The following is an 8,103-nucleotide window of genomic DNA, read 5'->3' on the forward strand; positions in this document are numbered from 1 at the left end:
GTTTAACAATAAAGTGAATGTCAGACAGCTGTATTGGTCTCATTTTGAGTCTTATTTCTTATTTATTAATGAACTCTATTGTTAAACCCATAGCTGTTAAATTTACGGTTTAATCTTTAAATCTATACTTCAGGATAGATCTTAAATAGGTGGTATTTAATAATTCAACCTATGGCAGAAATATGTAAAATGCAACTTGTTTGTTTATGACCAATATTGTGCTAATTATTTTAGTTTTCTTTTAGTTTCTGGGCTTGAGTATTATAGCTCTTTGCATGAACTACCTCACATAAGTCAGTATCTAATGCAATTAGAGTAAACTGCAATTATAATATGTTGCACAGCCGTAATTCCACCTAAGGTGAAAGGGGTTGTGTTTTACGAGTTAGTAGAGTTAGACTTGAATTAAATTAATGTTTTTTATATTTGAGTTGTTTAAGGATGGCAGAAATCTCCTCTGCTGCTTGCATTCTCTTAGGGATGAAACTAGTCCGTTTTAATGGATTTAAACAGTTCAGACTGCTGTCTACTGAAGGTAAAAGCCTAAATGCTGATAACGCTGCAGATGTTTTCTTTTTGAAACAACCTTTTTAGTGTTTGCTTCATATATTTTGTTATATTTTGCTTTGGGTGGGTAATTGCAAGCTTATTTAAATTTCTAACAATTCACTGACCTCTTGAAATCATTGCTATGTGAAAATAAGATCTTTCCATTGACAACACAGTGTTTATTTAATTACGGGAAACAACCTGAGAGCATTACATTGACAGATGGACAGGTGGCTGGGCTCATGTGGATGGCACCCAGGAGTAAAGTCCGGCTTTAGATGTATTAATTATTTCCATCTCTTATCATGATTCGCATCCATTCAGCTCAAAATGACTGAAAAGCTTTTTAAAGTGAGAGAAACCCCCCCCCCCCCGAAACTTCTTACGTTACTGAATTTCTCTTTTAACCTCAGACACACCTTGATAATGGTACCTCCTCCACCTTGCTGTCACCCCTCCCTCAGTTCCGACACGAGGCTAACATTTCCACCCTGCTTTCCCAAGGCCTTCTTACAGCTTAGTGTGGGAATACACATGGTCAAATAAGAAAAAAAATAATACAAGATTTGGAGTCATCTTTAACATGAATTGTAGTTTTAATATAAAAATGCTTACTTAAGCTCATATGTATTTAGGAAAAACAGTAGGGGCATTCAACTATTGATGTGAATTACATAAAAAATATCAATGGAAAATAAAACAGAAACACTTTGAAGGCTGCTCTGTACAGAATCTTTTAAATTAACTCTTATATCTAATTGGTAAACTCGAGAAGGCAATCGTTCAGGAGGAGACTCTGAAACCTAAAACCTTGACTTGCACTTTCTAAAAGTAGACTTTGGAGAGATCTGCAGCCTCTGCTTGTCACTGCTTTAATTCATGTGCCTCCTGCTCCACAACACAGTCAAAGAAAAGCTTAGAGCCAATGTGGACTATCTAGTTTTATGAGCTTTTCATGCACTGGTCCGACGACTTTATTCCATTTTGTCACTGATATTAGTTAATAGATGTGAACAACATAGTTTGAATTACTGCTACTGTGTGTAGTTTACTTGTTCCATTCTTGAATTGGGTGTTTCTCTGGCAGTGTTTTTTTTATTTTTCTTCCATTGTTAGGTTAATTAATTGGGTTGAACATTTTTTATTCAGAACTTTTGTATTCTGCTGCCAACAGTTAGTTTAAGAGTGGATGCCTTTACCACAGCATTTCTGGAAAAAGGTATTGTAGGAATTAACTGTAAAGTAGAATTCACAGTATAAGCTTCAAACAGAACAATTGGTAATAAACACTATGGGGAAAGAAATCTACAATATGAATTATAAAAGAAACTTCACCATGAATGGAAATATCAGGATCAAGGCAACTTTAGGTTTTACCCTCTTAAAGATTCTCCCACACTGTAACTTCAGCTCACAAACCACCAAGCCAGACCAGCATGTCCTCAGAACTGTATCTGGCTGAGAACTGCACTCTGAATCTTAAGCGATTAAGTCAAGCGTGTAAATGGAGAGGGGGAGCTCGGTGGCTGGCGTTGAGGAACCCTGCAAGTCTGCGACCAGCTGCACCTGTCTAACTGCACCAAAAGAGCAGGGTCTGAATGGGGCCCCAAGGTGGAGCTTGGCCAAGTGACTGTGGGAGAAAGAAGAAGGTAAGGAGGGGAGGCTGAGCGACAGCAAGGCTGAATGTGAACCACTGAAGATCTCTCCCACAGCAGCACACTAAAACTATAAATAACTTTTAGGAGGTTTAAGGGGTATTAATGTAGATGTTGGTCACCTTGAGTAATGCTACCTATAAACTACAGAAAGCTGAACTCAGCAGAGGTGAAACATGGCACTTATTTTGTTGTCTGTCTTTTATAAAAGCCTGGATGATACTAATATATTATTTTTTTTGTCTGTCAGGTTCTAACATTCTTAGATGTCAGTCAACTTATCAAAGTTGCAAAAACTTTTGTCAGTTTTTTTTTTTTTTTTTTCTATTTTTGACCTTTTTAGTTAGTTAGAGATCTTTGTCCATTACTGGTTATGCCATAAAGCTGACCTGCCTCTTGTAGCAAAATAAATAAATAAATGGCTGCCATTTTCAAAGGTGGCTTCATGTATCAGCATGTTTTTAATATCCGATTTCATGTCAATGAACCACTGTATACTTACTGAAGGGAGAACAATACTTTGTGATCTCTATTCTTCTATGAGAAACGACAGGTATTTTCTAAAAACGTCATATTTGAAATTTTGCTACAGATTTGCAGTCTAAATAAGAACATGACATGTATTAAACAGATTTCATGACTTGATATCTTTTTAATACAGTTACTAAACCCACCCAGAGCCATAGCTCTGTTGAACTGTCCATCCCACCTTAGCAGTAATGATTTTATAGGATTCTTTATAAATAGGATTGATTCTATTAAAAATAAGATCATTAGCACCCCCCTAACTGTCATTATTTTATGTCTGGAAGGTGAGGCCATACCTGAGGTAATCATAGAATCTGAACCGTGTTTAGACTGCTTTGATACAGTTGAACTTTCAGAGTTAGCAAAACTATCTCCATCTAAGCCTCCAACTTGTATGTTAGATCCATTTGATATTGTTTAAGGAGATATTCCCTCCTCCTCCATTTTAGATGTGATTAATCTATCTCTGTTACAGGGGATATGTAACAAAGGGTTTTAAGGTTGCTGTGATTAAACCTTATTTAGGAAACCATCTTTTGACCCAGATGACTTGGTCAATTATAGACCTATATCCAATCTTCCTTTCTTATCTCTTAAAATTCTTGAAAAAGTAGTCTTACACCATAATGCACTTTTTTAAAAAGTTTCAGTCTGACTTTAGAGCTTATCATAGCACTGAAACAGCTCTGGTGAAGGTTGCTAATGATATTCTCATGGCCTCAGATAATGGACTTGTATCTGTGCTCGTCCTGTTGGATCTCAGTGCTGCATTTGATACAGTTGACCATAATATTCTTATAGAAAGACTTGAATATTTTGTAGGAATTAAAGAATCAGCACAAGACTGGTTTAAATTATATCTGTCTGACCGATTTCAGTTTGTTCACGTTAATGATAAATCTTCCTTATGCTGGAGTACCACAGTGATGGGTGATAGGACCAATTCTCTTTACTATATATATGCTCCCAATTGGTACAATTATTAGACAGCATGGGATTAATCTCCACTGTTATGCTGATGATACTCAGCTATATCTGTCTATAAATCCAGATGAAGCTAACCCATTATAGATTACAGGCATGTCTTGGAGACATAAAAACATGGATGACTCTTAACTTTCTGCACTTGAATAAAGACAAGATATGAGTTATTGTCTTTGGACCAGACTCTTTGAAATAGAAGCTTATTAGTCAGTCACTTCATTTGGATGGGATTAAATTTATCTCAGAAAATAAAGTAAAAAATAATATTGCAAAAATTAAAAATATTCTGTCCAGTGGTGATGCGGAGAAACTAGTCCATGCATTTGTCAACTTCAAGGCTGGACTATTGTTATTATTTACTATCAGGAAGTCCACAAACTGTAGTTAAAAGCCTTCAGCTGAACCAAAATGCTGCAGCCAGAGTTCTTTAAAAAAGAAATCAAACTTCTCCTATCCTAGCTTTTCTTCATTGGCTTTCTGTTAAATCCAGAATAGAATTTAAAATCTTCCTTCTCACATATAAAGCCTTAATTGGCCAAGCTCCATCTTATTTTAGAGATCTGATTGTTCCTTATGTTGCCAACAGAGCACTTCGCTCTCAATCTGCAGGTTTACTAGTGTTTCCAAGAATTTTAAAAGTAGAATGGGAGGCAGATCTTTTAGTTATCAGGCTTCTCTCCTGTGGAACCAACTACCAGTTTTAGTTCATGAGGCAGACACCCTGTCTACTTTTAAGGGTAGGTTTAAAACTTTTCTTTTTGATAAAGCTTATAGTTAGGGTGGCTCAGGTTATCCTGAGCTATCTCTATTGTTATGCTGCTATAGGCTTAGACTGCTGGAGGACATAGGGACCCCTATTCATCATTTGGCTGCATTCTTTCTCTATTCTCCCATTCCCCAGAATGTGTTAGTTAAATGTGTAATGTTATGTTCTCTGCTTTTCTCATAGTAGCTTCATCTGGTCTATTCCTTGTTTGGCTGTCACTGTGTTTGAGAAGGGAAGGATATTCTGTACAATTCTCCAAGATGATCGGGTGGATCACAAAGTGGCACCTTCCTCCCATGTCAAGCTTTCAGCTTCTGAGGTGACAGTAAGATAAGATCCGCATTCAGCCTCGTCTAGCAGGTGCTCTGTTTGCGTGAATACTTTTAAAAGTTAGAACATAAAGATCAGCACTTATCATCACAGCCATATTTTTTTCTAAAGTACAAATTTCATTTTAGAAAAAATGCATAAAGGACATCTGGTTTGCTTTATTTTTGGATTCAATCTCCTGTGGACATGTCTCTCCACCTGAGCAGTGACTCTGTTATTCTACCAAAGCCTTTTTTCTTTTTTTCCCCTGGCTAGATGGCTTGGGCTGAGATTCAAAAGTTATTCCATTTACAATTGCGTGTTGTAAACAACCATATTTTCATAAGAAAAGTTGCCTATGAGGTGATGTTAAATTACTGTCAGGTCTTTAAATAACAAGACTTATTTAAGAGCCGAAAGTTGAAAAGAAAAAGGTGAAATAACAGCAATAAAAAAAGTGAGACTACAATTGGAATCTTGCACAGCAGAAAAGAGCCTTTAAAATATGGCAATGAAGAATTGAATAAAAGGGCAAAAGGTTCCTTGGTCCCTAATGAAGGCTACAGATTGTTATAAAATTGTTTATGCCATGTGAAAGACATTTAGGTTGCTATTATCCAATAAATGTCGGCATTAAAGAATTTTCTGACCCCAATGTGAAACATGAATTTGATAAACGGAAGACCTGAAGTAAGAAAATGTAAACTTTATTGCATCAATTTTCTACAGAAAAACAGAAAAAAAACACATTATGAAATGGCACAGTCTTTGTACTCTCCTTGCTAATACTGCAATAATCCAGAAGCATGAATTTGTGTTATTTTATAAAGTTGGCACATTATCAAGGCATCTGGTTCGATCCATTTGTTGATGAAAGGAATAATGCATAAAAGCTTTTCCTGCGAAACATGTTTTAAAGGAGAAAGAAAACATTCTTTTAACAAACTCTCATAGGAACTAGAAGAATTGCTCACCAGAAGGGCTGTGGAAAATCCGTGTGCACATTGTACATTCTGCTCTTTGAGAGATTAAGACATCAGTGTGATCACAACATGCTTCGCTGCACTAAGACATTTGGTGAACTGATAAACTTCAGTAGACCTGAGTGTATTAGCTGATACAGTTTTGTTCAGTAAAATTGAGACATAATGTCTGTTATATTACTGCTTGCCAGATAAGATTGTTTTTTGCAGAGTGCAAATCAAAGTTAGCCAAAATCTCTATCATAACCATGTAAAAATACACATTAATCCATACCAAGATACACAAAAAGTATTTTAAGAGTAGATATAAATCTAATCAGAGCACTAATTGTGAATAAAACACTAAACCAAAGAAGGTAACGGATGTAAATGCAGCCTATCAACCATAACCTTGGCATGTAAGGTCAAGATAAACAACGAGAACAAAATCACAGAGGCTACATTTGATGTAAAGGATCCTATCAACCAATTTCAAAAGATATCAACCAAATATTCTACTCCTAACAAAAATAATACACATTCTTAATTCTGCAGTGGCTTTCAAAAGTGAAAATTATACCATTATATCATTTTTAAACCTTTTTCTACCAGTAATGGAACAAATATCCTTAACAATTCAACAGAAACAAATGCTTTCATGTTTAAAAAGAAAAAAGTGCTGTAAGTTGGTTTTATAAGCACTTCATTAGCCATTAATGAACAGTTTTTATTTCAATTTGAGCCTTCAGTCCTTTTAGGAAGGTATCTAACAGGATGCCACTTTATGACGTAACTACTAATTAAGCACTGATTATATTTAACTTCTCACTGATGACAGTCAGCGGGATTAGGAAAACGATGAGTGTGGAATCATCTGTCCAGGTATAGCGATCCTCCACTGAGCGAGCTGGCTGCACGCACAGTTGGAACTGATATACCCCAAAATGACTACTATTATTATTGAGCAACAGGACAGACATCGGAAAAGCAAAACTCTCACCTAAAAACATGATAAAAGTGTAATAATTTCATTTCTTTGCTGCTCTCTTCCATTGGAGCCACATTTGTTTGACAATTCAATTCAACCCACATCCTGAGCAGTTTCAGGGAAATTTCAGGGAAATGTGAAAGTCCTTCCGTATCCAAATAGAATTGTGCTGGAACACCAAAATGATAATGGTATTGATTATTACCCTCTCTGCATTGCTAATGATCATTCAGACTGTTAAGACACCCTTGGAGTGACAAAACAAAGTTTAATTTCAGATTGATAAATTAGTCCTATATCATTTTTTTCATCTCATTTGGTTATTTTTTGTTGATTTCTAAGTATGCCTGGGCTCACTATTTAACACAAAAATAAAAGACTTCCTGATATTCAACTATGTGGACAGCACCTAAAGATGTGGGATTAAAACTGCCTGATATTTCAGAATTTCACCCACCAGACCATCATGCTGCCAACACCATGCTTCGATGTTTATGTGTCATTGTTTGTGCTAATTTAACTTCTATTTTTCAAATGTATTAATTTTCGTCTGATCTCTTTACGAAATTTGTGATGAAGGTCCTGTTTTAGTGATCTCATCCTTGTCCCATATTCTCTCTAATCACTGATGACTGTCTTTACTGTGCATTGTTACGTACATTGTGACTTAACCTGACTGACACCCTTGTGAAACGACATAACTTAAATTCTTTAAAACCTTCTCTGCAAACATAAGCATTAGACTACAAATGAAAAAATAGTCATACATTTCTCTATAATGGATAGCAGGTCAGCACCCATTAAGACTGAATTCTGGAATTGAATTAAAAGTGTTAGTATATATGGTTGTACTTTAATGATTGTCACATAAAAGGCAGAAAAATAAGATTACGATTAATTATCTTACATTTCTTTACATGTTTTATCACAGAAAAAAAAAGAATGAATTTGAGCTTTTAATATCTGTTGTGGTTTAAAAAAACTAACAAACAATGAAGTTCTAATCAAATGCATAGTTTTATACTTTAATTTAGCTCTTGTAAAAGAGCATTTAGTTAATAAAATCTGTCAGACCAAAAAAAAGGGGAACATCCTAAAACAGTACGTTAATTAGGTCAAACGTGATCTAAATGTAGAAATAGGCACAATTAAAACAGTGGCTTGGCATCAAGTATATGGGAATACAGTACTAAGGATTTCCAACAGAGATGTATTCACTTAGTTAAACTGTTCACAGAAAAAATGCTAGTTGATGATGGACTGTTGTGTCAAACAACTTTACAGAGCAGTGAACATCTATATTCTGAGGTACATTCATAGAACACCAGCCCTTCAGCTCTTTAGGTTCAAGTAAAAGCCTTA

Source organism: Cyprinodon variegatus, unplaced genomic scaffold (assembly GCF_000732505.1).
Source record: "Cyprinodon variegatus isolate N-32 unplaced genomic scaffold, C_variegatus-1.0 Scaffold1668, whole genome shotgun sequence".
NCBI classification, from domain to species: domain Eukaryota; kingdom Metazoa; phylum Chordata; class Actinopteri; order Cyprinodontiformes; family Cyprinodontidae; genus Cyprinodon; species Cyprinodon variegatus.